This window comes from Panthera uncia, assembly GCF_023721935.1.
Source record: "Panthera uncia isolate 11264 chromosome B3 unlocalized genomic scaffold, Puncia_PCG_1.0 HiC_scaffold_1, whole genome shotgun sequence".
In the NCBI taxonomy this organism is placed as follows: Eukaryota; Metazoa; Chordata; class Mammalia; order Carnivora; family Felidae; genus Panthera; species Panthera uncia.
Window position 1 is genome coordinate 82,152,759 of NW_026057582.1, and position 15,013 is coordinate 82,167,771.

The following is a 15,013-nucleotide window of genomic DNA, read 5'->3' on the forward strand; positions in this document are numbered from 1 at the left end:
AGAAGAGCCAAGATTCAAATCCAAGTCTGTTTCATTCCAAATGTCCGTAACCACTAAAATACATTCCGAGTGTCCTCCCCAAAAGCTACAAACCTCATGCCCCAGCCCTACATGATAGGATGAGATGGATAGGATGGGTGGGATAGAAATTCATGGCATGTTCATTACAGAAGTGTGTGGTCTAAGTAACCGAAAGAAAGGGTCAGGCTCTCTATACACTGCAGAGCATTCCACACAAAGTGTCAACCTAGAACGAGGGCCATTTAATCATCTTGCAATGTGGGGACTAAACAATTGAGAGCACAGGATAATCACAGAACTTTTCACTCTTAGGATGTGCAGACCCTAAAGCACATGTGAGCCATGATATTAAATCTCACAACCACAAACAGCCAAAAGGTATCTAAAGAGGAGGAACTTAACCAATAGCAGTGAAAAATGCAGCACTTGAAGAAGACTTTTTACCAACCCAGGAATAAATGCAATACAGTCTGATATAGACAAATAAGAATTTATTTTTTTTAAATCATACAATTGGATTAATCATAATTCTTCACTTGATCCTAGCCAAAAGGCCGAGAAGTGATAGATTAATCATAATTCTTAGTTCATAACACATATGCTTATCTTTCCTTAATGGTCTATGCATGATCAGCTTTCATATTTAATCATTTGTGTTTTTATGCATATATTTGTATGCTTTAGATACTATACTGTATGGGCATAAACTCACCACCTGACATGGGAACTGGAACATTAGCAACCACTGATGTCTCCCAAGTGCTTCTCCCTACCCACCTGTGTTAACTGTTATCCTGAATCATGTACTTGCCATTGACTGCTTTTTGTTTTGTTTTGTTTTGTTTTGTTTTGTTTTGTTTTAAGTAGATTTACATATTTGGGGGGGAGGGGCAGAGAGAGCGGGGAAAGAGAGAACCCCAAGCAGGCTCCAGGCTGTCAGTGCAGAGCCCAACGCAGGGCTCAATCTCATGAAACCATGAGATCATGACCTGAGCCAAAACCAAGAGTTGGACGCTTAACCAACTGAGCCACGCAGACACCTCTGACTATTTTTTTTAATACATAGTTTACCCTGTGCATGTATATCTGAAAAGAATATTTTTATAGTTTTAGTATATTTAATTTAACATATTAGAAGTTTAAATGAGGGAAAAAAGATATATCAGTAGATTCAGAAAAGCATTTGATAAAATTTGATGCAAATTCTTGATAAAAACAGTAATTAGGAATAGAGAAGGGAATATCCTTAACCTGGTGTATTTTTTTTTAATCTATAACAAACATCACACTTAAGTGGAAAACGTTAGAAGTATGGCCTTTGAAATCAAGAACAAGAAAACAATGGGGACACCTGGGTGGCTCAGTCAGTTAAGCATCCGCCTTTGGTTCAGGTCATGATTTCATGGCTCATGAGTTTGAGCCCCATGTCTGGCTCTGCACTGACTGCTCAGAGCCTGGAGCCTGCTTAAGATTCTGTCTCCATCTCTTTCTCTGCCCCTCCCCCACTCCCGCTCTGTCTCTCTCTCTCTCACTCTCAGATATAAACAAACATTAAAAAAAAAAAAGAACAAGAAAAGAACGCCCATTATCATCAATTCTATTCAACATTGTCATGAAGTTCTTAACAGTGCCAGGAAAAAAAGGCACAAATAATGGAAAAGAAGAAAATAAAAACGTCAATGATGATTATACACATAGAAAGCCCAAAAGAATCCACAAATAAGTTATTATTTTTTAAAAAAGAGGGACACCTGGGAGCTCAGTCGGTTAAGCGTCGGACTTTGGCTCAGGTCATGATCTCATGGTCCGTGAGTTTGAGCCCCACATCAGGCTCTGTGCTGACAGCTCAGAGCATGGAACTTGCTTCGGATTCTGTCTCCCTCTCCCTCTGCCCCTCCCCAGCTCACACTCTGTCTCTCTCAAAAATAAATAAACATTTTAAAATAAAATTTAAAATAAATTTTAAATTTAAAATAACATTTAAAATAAAAATGTTTTAAAAAGAGAGGTTAGCAAGATAGCTGGATATAAGATCCATATACAAAAACCAATCACATTTGTATACACCAGGAATAAGAAGCTAGAATACATGATTTACAAGACATGATGTATAATAGCATTAAAAATATCAAGCAACTAGGAATAAACATTTTTTTAAATAGATGGAAGATTCGGGGCACCCGGGTGGCTCAGTCGGTTAAGCATCTGAGTTCGGCTCAGGTCATGATCTCACAGTTCGTGGGCTCAAGTCCCCTGTCAGGCTGTATGCTGACAGCACAGAGCCTGGAAGCCTGCTTCAGATTCTGAGTCTCCCTCTCTCTGCCCCTTCCCCACTCAGGCCCTGTCTCTCTGTCTCTCAAAAATGAATAAACATTAAAAAAAAAAAAGATGCAAGATTCAAACATGTGAATATTTACACTTTATTAAAAGACACTAAAGAATACCTAAATAAATTGAGAGATATATCAGGTTCCTAAGGAACACCTAACATCATAAAGATAACATTCTTTCCAAATTCATCTAAAAATTCAATACAATGCTAATCAAAATCCTAAGAGAATTGTTTATGGAACTTAAGAAGCTGATTTGTAAGTTCACAGAGAAGCAAAGAAAAGGCAAGTCTTCCTGAAAAAGAAGAGCCAGGAGAGGAGCTGTGCACTATCAGATATTAGGACCACTTACAAAGCTGACTGACTATGACTCAGGGCAGGGATAGACATACTGACCCATGGAACAGAAGAAAGCTCAGAAAAAATCCCAAGCACATCTAGGACCTTAATATATGACAGAGGTGGTGAATTATATGATAAAAATGAAAACTGAACCTTTATTTCACATCATACAAAACCTAATTCCAGATGGATCAGAACTTAAAACACTGGAAGCAAAACTATAAAAATTTTAGTGAGGAGTATATTTTCTAATTCCTTCTGATCTTGACAGGGAAGGTTTTCTTTAAAAGAGTTCATTATAAAATATTCATGAATTTGACTCTGTTAAAAAGTAAGGACATCCAATCGTTAAAAGTCACCCTAGAAAAAGTGGAAAAAGTTGCAAACCAGGAGAGGATATCTCCTATCCATAAAGCTTCCAGAGGATTAGTATCAAGAACATACATTTTTAAAAAAATTCCTATACTAATAAGAAAAGCTGAATCCATGCGATTTTTAAAACTAGGCCAAAAACATGAACAGGCCTTTTTTAAAAGAAGGAATACATATGGCAATAGTATTGAATAAATATTTAACCTCGTTAGTGATCAGCAAAATACAAATGAAGACCCTTCTAAACCCACATAATTAGCAACATTCAGAAGTCCGATAGCATCAAGTGTTTAAAGAGAATATGGACAAGACTTCCAAAGTGTTTCTGGTAGGAATGTAAACTTAGGTACAACTGCTTTGGAAGACAGGATTGCATTATCTTATAAAACTGAACATTCAGACACTCTATGACCCATCAATTCTACTCCAAAGTAGAAACCAGAGGAACTCTTACACATATAAAACACACAGCACATACAAGAATGTCCACGGCAACAGCATTCATAATAACAAAAGGCTGGAAATAACCCACATGTCTATATACAAGAAAATATGTAAATAAATTTAGGTATATTCCCACTATGGAATAATACGTTGCCCGCAAAAACAGTGCACCATTGATGCATGAAAAATATAGACAGACCTTGGCAGCGTGATACTGACTGAAGAATTAAGCACCAAAAGATTACCAATGCTATGATACCCTTCTATCAAATATAAAATTCAAGGATGTATTGAACCAGGCATCCACATTTTTCCACGTCCACAAACTGAAACCTCTACCTCTCTAAAAACTCATCCTAGACATACAAATCTTCAGAATTCCCATGGCATAATATGCAAACCACTCCATTTATTTCATTTGGTAAATTAAAAAATCGTACACTTCATCAACATCAAATGAAATACAAATGGATAAGACTGAAAGTATACAGTGGCAGACATTACACCATCTCTCATCACTTATTAGGCATAGTTTGCTTGCTCATTTGAGTATGGAGATCATACTAATAACTCGAGTAAACCAGAAAAACATGGTATTTTATTGTGAAAAGGCATGTTTTGGAAAACAGCTCAGTCACATAATTTATCTCGCCATACTTGGCAAGGCTACTTGTATATACAGTGCCTATCTGTAGCCAGTTTTGAGTGAAGAGGGAAGGCCATACGTTTGCCTAAAGATCACTTTTAAGTCCGGTAAGGAAATCTTTTTAGCTCCTAAATTAGAAGCCAGAGAAGCTTGGCAGCTTTCACATGTGGGAAACCTATCGAGCAGTGAATAGAATAATTATTCCCAAGGACTGAGCGTTCTGGACATAAAAATGCAGCTCAGTGCTCCATGAAAGCCACATTCGCCCTCCCACTAACTTTCAGGCAAACTAAAAATGTGGGCTTTTTTTCTTTTCTTTTCTTTTCTTTTTTTTTTACACACCTTAATGTCATTAGTCTGTTCTGATGACAAATAATTGCTTTTCATTGCCAGATATGTAATATATTAGCTATATGAATACAACAGATTAACCTGCTGTCCTGAAAACTGCTATTTGTGTCCTGAATATTAAACCAGTGCTTAATAGGTATTGGAGAATCTGCAAATTAAATGTAATAGCATTACCATGAGTTGTTATTACCATAGATATTTAGGTTCCACTCTTATATGCCTTATCCACACTTATAAAGACTATACATAAAATAAGGGTCTTTCTCCTTTGAAAAGGAGAACAGAATACTGATAAGATAGTTTTAAGCACTGTGCCTTTAGTATTCTTTATCAACCCTTCCATGTGTCAGAGTGGTGTTCTATTCGTCAGTGGCAGAAAGTATCAAGAGACTGGGAGAATACAGTAGGAAAGCCCCCATAAAAGTATGGAAATGAGAATACTCTACAAATGTAGATCAATGCTTTGTGACAGAAATGGGGATATTGAAATGGGTTAGGTTTTCTAAATCGATAATGTCAAAAATTATTTGGTATGTAATTCATGATATGCAGTAACCAAAACACAAATACTTTTATTTCCTATAAAGTATTCTATGACACCCTAATTCCAAAGAACACATATACACATTCCAAAACTTCTTGCATACATTGACAATGTCAGTGACATGCAAATTAACACAGCCTTTCTGGAAAGCATGAACTTGAGTTTAATCATACATATATCTCTCCCCCAACTAGACTATGAATTGAGAGCAAGGACTGTCTTCTTCCTTGCTATATCGATGTTGCTTAGGGAAACATTTTTGACTGAGTGAATGAACTTGGCACTATGTATCAAGAACCTTTAAAATTTTTTCACACTCCTTTAGACCAGTAATTCTACTCCTAGGAATTCATCCTAAGGAAATTATCAAAGACAGAAAGAGAAATATATAAGAATGTTTGTCACAACATTCTTTCTAGTAACACAAAATCTAAGTGTCCAACAACAAGGAAATGGGTAAAATGTGGTGTATCACACAATGTAATATAGTATTAGGTAGTTATTTAAAAGCATATTCACAAAGTGTAATTATTGACAAGGGGTATTTTCATAAGATAACACTATATGTACAATCTAAATAATGTGTATATACATCTATAGACACCTAGATTCTAATTTATTGCAAAGGTATGCATGGGTATATTTGTATATACAGAAAAAGAACTTGTAGAAAGAGAATACACCAAAATGCTAAAAGTAGTTAACACATTTTGCTAATAAATACAACTTAGCAGTCCATATATTTAAAAACTTACAAAAGTAACTAAAGTTATACTTAGTAAATGAAAAATAAATAATTTAGCTAATAATAAACACACTCTTTCTTGTGTGTGTTCTATCTGTAAGCTATCCAATAATCACCAAAATGAAGCATTTGGGATTTAGTCTTAAAAAGTCAGAAACAAGACATTCATAAGGAAGAGGAAAATATGTAAATACAGGTTAAACACCACAAGAGCAGCTCCACCCAAATGAGCACATGCTTTAAAAATAGTCACACACATAAAATATCTCATCGGAAAGGTAAATATCAGTGAACACTTTGTTTGAAATATAGAAGAATTCATATTTAGAGTAATGATAACAGATGCACACTTTACAAAAATGCTCGAAAATCTTTTAAAATAATAAATACAGTTGTTTCCAAGCTTTGCTTTCTAAAAATATAAATTCAGCTACCAAGCCTTATCAAGGGTGTGGGATTTTCCTCTTTTAATAGTGTTTTATGTTATTGCTACCTAAAGTCAATGACAATATGCGAACTGTGGACAAATGCAGTGGAAACGCTGTAACCCCACAGGAAGGCAATCTGAAATCACATGGCTGAGTCGGCCTCCCTCTATCCTCTGTCCATACCAAGCCACAAGTCCTGCTAAAATGAAACAGTGGAGACTAAGTTCACTGACATGCTTTTAGGTTTTTTAATTCTTCGGATATGTTCTGTTGTCGTTGTCTTTTTTTTTTTTTCTTTAATTTAGGAATCGTGCCTACTTTTATAAAGGTCTCAGAAAAATTCAAAAGCAAGGGTGTTAGGCTATCCATATGTACAGGTCCCTTCTTAAGCCGAGGGTCCTCAGCTGGTTACTCCGTCTTTGAATCTGTTTCTCTCCTTGTTAGTTAAAACAAGCTCAGTAGATTCTCATGACATTTTAGGAGGTTCTACACTCAAACAGCCAACACTGGATTTTAAGAAAGATGGAAAAGAGGGGCACCTGGGTGGTTCAGTCGGTTGGGCATCCACCTTTGGCTCAGGTCATGATCTTGCAGATTGTGGGTTTGAGCCCCGGGTCAGGCTCTGTGCTGACAGCTCAGAGCCTGGAGCTGCTTCAGCTTCTGTGTCTCCCTCTCTCTGCCCCTCCCCCACTCATACTCTGTCTCTGTCTCTCTCTCTCTTTCTCAAAAATAAAAAAAAAAATTTTTTTAATTTTAAAAAGAAGAAAGAAAGAAAGAGAAAGAAAGAAAGAAAAGAAAGGAAGAAAGAAAAAGAAAGAAAGAAAGAAAGAAAGAAAGAAAGAAAGAAAGAAAGATGGAGAAGAGTTCAGTATAATTATCGCAAGAGCCTGGGAGTCCAGGTAGGCTAAAAACTAAGTAACCAGGACCCCTGAATATATTCAATCAAGCTTTAGAAACCAAACAGATCAGGACAAATATCACACAGCCTTGTACATTTTTCTGAACTGTTCCCCCGCCAAACTGATATGGAAAGAAGAACCTCCAACCCAAGTAACACCCAAATTTTGGTCAGTCTCAGCTACTATTCAGTTGGGACAACCATGAAATCTAATTTCCTTTTTTTTTTTTTTTTTTTGTTTTAAGTTTATTTTGAGAGAGAGAGAGCGTGCAGGGGAGGCACAGAGGGAGGGGGAGAGAGAGAATCCCAAGCAGACTCTGCTCCTGACATGGGGCCTGATCTCACAAAACGTGAGCTCATGACCTGAGACAAAACCAAGACTGAGCTATCCAGGTGCCTCCATGAAATCTAATTTTAAAATAAGAGCTCTTCTGGGGCACCTGGGTGGCGCAGTCAGTTAAGTGTCTGACTTCAGCTCAGGTCATGATCTCACAGTTTGTGGGTTTGAGCCCCGCATGGGGCTGTGTACTAACAGCTCAGAGCCTGGAGCCTGCTTCAGACTCTGTGTCTCCCCCTCTCTGCCCCTCTCATGCTCATACTCTGTCTCTGTCTCTCAATAATAAAATAAATGTTAAAAAAAATTTTTTTAAATAAGAGCTCTTCTATATCTGAGATGACACAGAGCTTGGTACAAAGATAACCCAGTTGAACAGGCTACTTTACCACCATATACAAGAAAAGCAGAGATACCAAGAAGAACATTTATGTTAAAGTATTTTAATGATCAGCCAGTGCTAAGAAATATTAATCTATTAAAAGGATTAACCCAACAATGTCATCACACGTGTTTCCCTGGCTACACAATTTTCCATTTGTCACGGGTACAAATTTTAACATTAATATTTGTAATAGCCACAAGGTACCAAAGCTATTATTTGTCATAATAAATGTTCGGCTTTTCCAGCTCTGAATCTTTCAGCACCCACCTGAATGTTTACAATCATGTAAGTGAAGTCTATACCACAGTAATCTGAAAGAGTAAAACTCTTAAGCAAGCTCCCTAGGTACTAGACTAATTTAAATGAATGAAATGTACTTCTTCTTTTTTTTTTTTTTTTACTGTTTTCTTAATATTTCCATTTATTTTTGAGAGAGAGACAGAGCAAGTGGGAGAGGGGCAGAAAGAGGGAGACACAGAATCTAAAGCAGGCTCCAGGCTGAGCTGTCAGCACAGAGTCTGATGTGGGGCTCGAACTCACGAGCTGTGAGATCATGATCTGAGCCGAAGTCAGACGCTCAATGACTGAACCACCCAGGTGCCCCTGAAGTATACTTCTTCAAACAGAGAAGTGGGGAAATTTTAAGAATGAAGCCCAGAACCTTACATCATCAGGGTAGTCTTAAAGCATAAAAAAAGTAATTTTAGTATAAAAGGAAACAGTTCTTTATAGAAAAGCTAGTAAACATCTGACATCACTATCCCAAAGAATTAGCAAAAGATAAAAACATAAACAAGTTGACAAAGAATTAGCAAAAGATAAAAATATAAACCAGTTGACAAGTTGACAAGGGTGTTTGATAAATACACATACAACAGGGCAGGAGCCAGTTCTTAAAGAGGACATATGCAGGACACCTGCCTTCCCTCAGAGACAGTGCTGTAGCTACCGTGACAGGGACCGCAAGTTGCCTCTCAAAGACTTTGACATAGTATCAGTGTTTTTAGTTGGCCATATAGCCACTCAACTAAAGACTCATTTCCCAGCCTCTCTTGCTGCTAGGAATGGCCATATAACTAAGTTTGGGCCAGTCGGTTGTGAGTATAGAAGCTATATGCAAATTCTGAGTTATGACCTTCCCCCTGGCTTGAACATGGTTGCGATGGTGACAGGAACAGCAGGCATCTTAGACCAGGGGCTGGAAACCAGGTGAGCATCAAGGTACAAAGAACCTGGGTCTCTGATAACTACGGAATGATAGTCAGCCCTGGACCTTCCATCTAGACATACATGTGACAGAGAAATAAACTCTATCTTGTTTGCACCATGATTCTTCAGGGTTTCTCTATAAATAGCCATCCACTAAATTCTATTCCTGAAATCATTATTACACCATATGTTAACTAACTTGGATTTAAATAAAAAATATAACTAAATAAATAAACAGCCATCAATCATTAGTCAAAATAATATAACAGCTAACATTTATTTAGCATTTACTACATATCAGACACTGTGCTAAGTGCTTTACATAATCTCTCACTCACTCAAAATAGTACTTTAAAGCACTTATGGAGTACTTATGGAGGAGAGACAGCTTATGGAGGAGAGGCAGCTTGTCTGAAGTCACTCAGCTACCAGGGCTTGGACACAGGCATATGTGACGCTGGTGCCATGGCCAGACTCTGAACTACCACCCTCTGCCCTCTAAATTCCATTTGTCTGATATCCAGAGCAACCATGGTCCCCTCCTACAAAGCATCTCAAGCACACTGAGTTTGTCCCTCAAATTTGACTGGCATATCTTCAAGACTATGCAGAAGCAAAACTCTATAATACTCTCATTGGCCCTGCAATGATTTTTTTTTAATATGATACTTAAAAAGCACAAGCAACAGAATGAGAAAAAAAAAAAAAGTTGGACTACATCAGACTAAAAAGCTTCCGCACAGCAAAAGAGATCAATCATCAACCAAATAAAAAGACAATCTGTAGAATGAGAAAAAAAAAAAAAAACATTTGCAAGCCATATATCTGATAAGGGGCTAATATCCAAAACATACAAAGAACTCATACAACTCAATATCAGACCACCAAATAACCCCATATAAAAATGGGCATTTTGGAGAATAGACATTTCTCCAAAGAAAATATACATAAGGCCAACAGGCACATGAAAAGATGCTCAACATCACAGATCATTAGGGAAATGCAAATTCAAACCACAATGACCACAGTGGAGTTACCTCAGCCTATTAGAAGGGCTAGCATCAAAAAGACAAGAGATAATAAATGCTAGTATGGATGTGGAGGAAAGGGAACTCTTGTACACTCCTGGTAGGATCATAAATTGGTGAAGCCATTATGGAAAACAGTATGGAGGAATCTCAAAACATTAAAAATGGCACAATCTTACAATCCAGCAATGCTACTTCTGAGAATATAGTAATGAAAACACTAACTTGAAAAGATATCTGCAATCCATGTTCATAGCAGCAATATTTACAGTAGTCAAAACATGGAAACAATGTAAGTGTCCAAGTGTCCATCAATGGATGAATGGATAAATGTATGTTGTATACATAAGTATATACAAGAGATATGCATTGGAATATATATATTGGAATATATATATTGGAATATATATATATTATATATTAATGTAATATTACTCAGTCATAAAAAATGAGGAAATCCTACCATTTGCAACAACATGGATGGACTTTGAGGGCATTATGCTAAGAGAAATAAGTCAGAGAAAGACAAATATCGTATGATCTCACACGTAGAATCTAAAACAATAACAACCAACTCATAGAAAAAGAGATCAGATTTGTGGTTACCAGAGGTGGGGGTGGGGAGGGGAAACTGAAGGAAGGTGGTCAAAAGATACAAACTTCCAGCTGTAAGATACATAATGGGATGTAATGTACAACATGATCACTGTAGCTAACACTGTTGTATGATCTATAGGAGAGTCATTAAGAAAGTAAATCCTAAGAATTCTCATCTCGAGAATTTTTTTTTGCTTTACTTTTTTCTCCTTTCTTTTCTTTTTATTGTATCTATATGAGAAGATGAACGTTAGATGAACCCAGTATGGTAATAATTTCACACTGTATGCAAATCAAACCATCATGACACACACGGTGAACTTATACAGTAAAATGCATGTCAATAATTTCTCAACAAAACTGGAAAGACAAAACTATACACCAAATAGTTAAGAGTTTTTTGGTTTTTCGTTTGGGAGTAGTTTTGTGTTTGTTTGTTTGTTTGTTTGTTTGTTTAGAAAACAGGACATTATGGAGGACCTTTATTTTCTGCCTTATATATTTTTATAATGTTTGAACATCTTATAATGTTTTTTATAACCAGCTAGCATTACTTTTATTATCTGAAAAGGCAGTAAAGATTTTTAAAATTTTTAAATTTTATTTAAATCCAAGTTAGTTAACACATAGTATAATAATGATATTGGCAGGGTGGTAAAGATTTTTTTAAAACACAGCCCAGGAATTTTCCTGTTTGGAAATTTAAAAATGTGTAATTGAAGGCGTGCCTGGGTGGCTCAGTTGGTTAAGCGTCCGACTTTGGCTCGGGTCATGATATCACAGTTTGTGAGTTCGAGCCCTGCATCTGGCTCTGTGCTGACAGCTCAGAACCTGGAGCCTGCTTTGGATTCTGTGTCTCCCTCTCTCTCTGCCCTTCCCCTGCTCATGCTCTATCTCTCTCTCTCTCTGTCTCTCAAAAATAAATAAACATTAAAAAAATTTTTTTAATTAAAATGAAAATTAAACAAATAAAAATAAAAATCTGTAATTGTCAGTTATAAAGAAAAAGTGCCAAAGTGCTAGAGAAATGTAATGATGTGGATGAAATGTTCTAAGAAAAACAAACTCAGATTTTTAAAAATCAATTTTCAGCCATATTATACTAACATGGACATACAGCAGCCTACAACACTAACTATAGGGTAACATGGGAAGAAAGTTAAGTGAGAAAAGTTAGGCAGAAATAATATAAAGGTAAAAGAAATCACATGAAAAGAATTACAGAGGTGTGATAAATGTACAAAATGTGTGGGCTAGAGATGGGCTAAAAGGTTTTTTCTGAGCTTCCTAGAAGACAGGGCAAAAAGGTGCTCAGAATGTCAATCAGATCATAGAAAGTGAGCCATTAGAAGGAAGCACAACTGATTTTGGCACCAGAACCCACTGAGATGCTTCTCTGGCAAGTCCACAGCAGGAAGGTACTTTTTCACATAATGAATTGTGTCTCCAAACACATGAAAGATTCTTGAACTTTGGGGCCCATTTTCAAATACAGAAGTTCAATAATTTTAAGGCCAAAATTTGAATAACTTAAAGCTGAAAGACAAGCACATTACACAGAAACTGAAATAAAATGGTCCCGATACAGTTACCGGACCAGTTTCTAACCACCTTCTCCTTTATATAAATGATATAGTGTAATTTAATTTCCATAATTTACTTTCCTTGCAGATGCCAATATCCTAAATATTAGTGACCCATTTTTAAATATGCAGCACTAAAATCATTATGGTCTGACATTTTTATAGGCTTATAAAACACATTTTGTTCCAACTGTTTTTATTAGGAGAAATGTGGCCTGCTGAAAACCAAAACCCACATATTTTACTTTGAAAAAAAAAAAGGGCAGCTGGAAATATAAAACCCCACACATTTGCTTTTAACACTGCTTGGGAACTAAAACCTATAATGTGAACTTGACATCTATTAATGGGTTGCTCAAAGAAACTGAGACTATGTTTTCACAGAAAGCAGCACTCAGCTCATGCCACAACCCATGGTATTCTCACTGCTCCCCAGCAAGGGGGTGAGTGGGGTGGCCATGCCTGCTGAGGCTCCCCAGATGAGGGCCTGCTTTCACAGGCATCTCTGTACCGTTGTGTCTTCAGTCTCAAGAATACAGAAACAAATTCTTTGGAATTTAGCCTCTGGGGAGGCAAGCGAATTATGTTAACCACATGCAAACATTTATATTACTCTCCGGTTTATTTCCATTACCTTCCCCCTGAAATTGCAATTTAAAATCAGATCTTAGAAGACTACATATGACAAGACATCCATAGTTTTTCCTTTTCGTGCCTCATGAAAGGACAAAATTTGTGAAACCAATTATTTAATATCATTTAAAGTTCAGCACTGTAATCACAGATGTATTGAAGTGAATATTTGTTTCTTAAAACACAATGTATCCCCAACTCTCCTGCTATAAATTAAATGTCAAGCACAAATGGAGGAAGGAGATAGTCAGAAGTAACTCTGACATTTGGAAATGAGGGGGGAAAAAACTCTTGGAACAAAGAAGTGATTTTAGCAATAACGGGATGAGTCAACGTATAAAAATTAATCCTGGTCCACGATTAGGGGATGAAAAAGAATGAAACTAAGTATAAGTAGACGGTAGATATAACTAGATAGGAGGGGGTGGAGGCAAAGTAAATCGGCAGCAGAGGCCTGGTTGGTCTGAGTGGGTTCTTGGAGAACAGGTCAGCAGAAGCTAATGGGATGGTTAACAGTCGAATGAGCCAAATGATTTCCAACACATCCCAAACACAAGTCTATATAAGCTCTCTGCTAGTTGTTCCTTTAGTACCTGTTTCCAGTTGGAACTTCAAAACCTTACATAAACCACGACCAAGTGGGGTTTATCAAAGGAATGCAAGACTAGTTGAATATGCAAAAATCAGTGTAATCTACCAGATTAGCAGTCCAAAGGGGAAAATATGTATATGATCCTATTGACTGATGCAGAAAAGCATTGGACAAAATTCAGCATTTGTTCACGATAAAAACTCAGCAACATAGGGAACTTCTTCAACCTGATAAAACCTGCAGCTAACATCATACTTAATGGTGAAAGACTGAATGGTTCCCCCCCAAGATCAGAAACAAAGCCAAAATATCCACTCTCATTACCCCTATTTGACATTGTATGGGAAGTTCTGGCCAGTATAAGAAAAGAGGCAAGGAAAAGAAATAAAAGGCATACAAATTTGCAATAAAGAAATAAAGCTAATCCTACCCACAGACAACATGAATGGCTATGGAAAAAATCCCAAGGAATCAGGAGAGGGGGGAAAAAAAGCTCCTGGAACAAAGAAGTGATTTTAGCAATAACAGGGCGAGTCAACATATAAAAATTAATCCTATTCCTATATACTCTAGCAATGCACAATTAGAAACCAACATCACGTCACTCACAAAACTTCCAAAAGATGAAATACTTAAGTATGAATCTAAAATATGTACAAGATCTGTATGTTAAAGACTACAAAATCCTGCTGAAAGAATCTTTTTAAAAAGACCAAAATAAACATAAAGGCAGATCAAGTTGATGGACTGGAAGATACAACATAACAAAATTCATAGAACCTTATGCGGGGAAAAAAAATCATTTTTCTGTATGTTAATTAAAAATGAAACACCTTTAAAGACACATTTGAGACCATTTAAGCTTAAGAAATTACTGTTAATTTTGTTAGGTGGATAATGGCATGGTGATTATATTTCTAAAAATTCCTTATCAATTACAGATTCTCACACTAAAGTATTTATGGGTGAAATGACCTGATGTCTTAGGTATGCTTTAAAATAACTCCAAGTGGGATAGGGTCAGGAAGGGGGACATGACCTTGATAACTGTTGAAGCTAAAGATGGGTGACAGGTACCTAAGTTTTCATTACACTCTTCTGACTACATTGCTGTTTGTGTTTGAACTTTCCATCCTAAATCGTTTTTTAAAATAAACTAAATTAAAAAATAATAATAAACTAAAAAACAACTAAATAATAATAATAATCTAAAAAATAAACCAAACGTGATTCAGAGAGGACATTAAGGTGTATGGGCAACATTATTCAAAAGTTGGAGAACAGAAATTCTGGCTGTGATTCCTGTCTGCCTCACTCACCATTGTATCCTTCATGCCAAACACAATACCTGGCACACAGGACACAGGACACAGTCCATAAATTGTTGCTGAATGAAAAACAAATGGTAAGCAAACAAAGGGTCAACTTCAGCCCTGTAGAAGCACATAGCACCAAGAATCACAATGAATTATTTTCCTTAAGTGAAATCCAAATAGGGGAAACTGGCTGAAAATCTTTCTTGAAATGTTCA

General features: G+C 36.5%; 1 protein-coding gene and 1 pseudogene across 2 annotated transcripts in view; both read right to left on the reverse strand.

The window, feature by feature from the left end:
* FSIP1 (fibrous sheath interacting protein 1) overlaps positions 1–15,013 on the reverse strand; it is a 196,943-nt gene that overhangs the window by 79,671 nt on the left and 102,259 nt on the right. The window lies entirely within an intron of this gene.
* On the reverse strand, positions 455–587 carry LOC125910649 (uncharacterized; annotated as a pseudogene).